Below are 1,175 nucleotides of genomic sequence, written 5' to 3'. Positions count from 1 at the left end.
TTACTATTTTGCATAAATCTACCACCTGGCAAGATTCTTGTCCATTCTTCTGCATTATTATCTATGCCCATATCTCATTTTATTCTCTACTAGCCTTTTCCTCCAATTTTATTAAGCTGAAACTGACAAATGAAAGTTATGTATATTTACAGTGTACAACATGTTTTGATATATGTGTAATACAATTGTGGAGGCTGGGCTCGGTGGCTCACGTCTTCTTTTCCATTTGGGAAAAATCTATATATATACACACACACACACATATATAAATATATATAATCACATACATATATAAATATATATATACACACACATATATATAAATATATTTATATTTGAGGGATTCCTTTTGTGCCCACAAAGATTTTTCTCCATTTGCACAAACTTGTATTTGGCCTCCTCAGGTGTAACACGATGTACAGGAAAGCGACCCTTGGTGTCATAGATCAGACAGAAATTCTCTCCCCTCTTGTCAATGCTGCTGATATCCATGAATCCAGCAGGGTAGGTTATATCAATACAAACCCTGCCGTCGATCTTCATGAGCCGCTGCATGCAAATCTTCTTTACTTCATTTCCTGTCAGGGCATACTTAAGTCTGTTCCTTAGGAAAATGATGAGGGGGAGACACTCTCTCAACTTGTGGGGACTGGTGGATGAACGAGGAGCAAACACACCGCTCAATTTATTCAGCATCCAAGCTTTGGAGCTGCTACCTGCTTCGGATGCTTCTTGGGACCACGAGCCATGGCTGCATTAGGCAAGGAAAGACGACCTCCGTCTTCCGGTGTGCGTAGAAATTGGGGCCCTAATTTTTATATTTTGTAGACACAGGGTCTCCCTATGTTGCCCAGGCCGGTCTTGAACTCCTGGGCTCAAGCTATCCTCCTACCTTGGCCTCCCAAAGTGCTGGGATGAGCCAGCACAGGCATGAGCCACCGTGACCAGTCTTTTCTCTTTTTTTTGTAAATACAGACAAGGTCGTGCTCTGTTTCCCAGGCTGGAGTACAGTGGCACAATCGTAGTTTGTTGCAGCCTCCAACTACTGGGCTCGAAGGATCTTCCCACCTCAGTCTCCCAAGTAGCTGGAATTACAGGCTTGAGCCACCACGCCCAGCATGCATTTTTTAACATCTGGGGAAAAGTCCACCTTATGATGGAATGTAAGTTAGTTG

General features: G+C 42.9%; 1 pseudogene; it reads right to left on the bottom strand.

The window, feature by feature from the left end:
* Positions 1-329: 329 nt before the first annotated feature.
* Positions 330-887, bottom strand: LOC116270703 (annotated as a pseudogene).
* Between the last annotated feature and the right edge of the window lie 288 nt (positions 888-1,175).

This window comes from Papio anubis, chromosome 16 (genome assembly GCF_008728515.1).
Source record: "Papio anubis isolate 15944 chromosome 16, Panubis1.0, whole genome shotgun sequence".
Lineage (NCBI taxonomy): Eukaryota > Metazoa > Chordata > Mammalia > Primates > Cercopithecidae > Papio > Papio anubis.
This window is presented reverse-complemented; position numbering and strand designations above follow the sequence as displayed.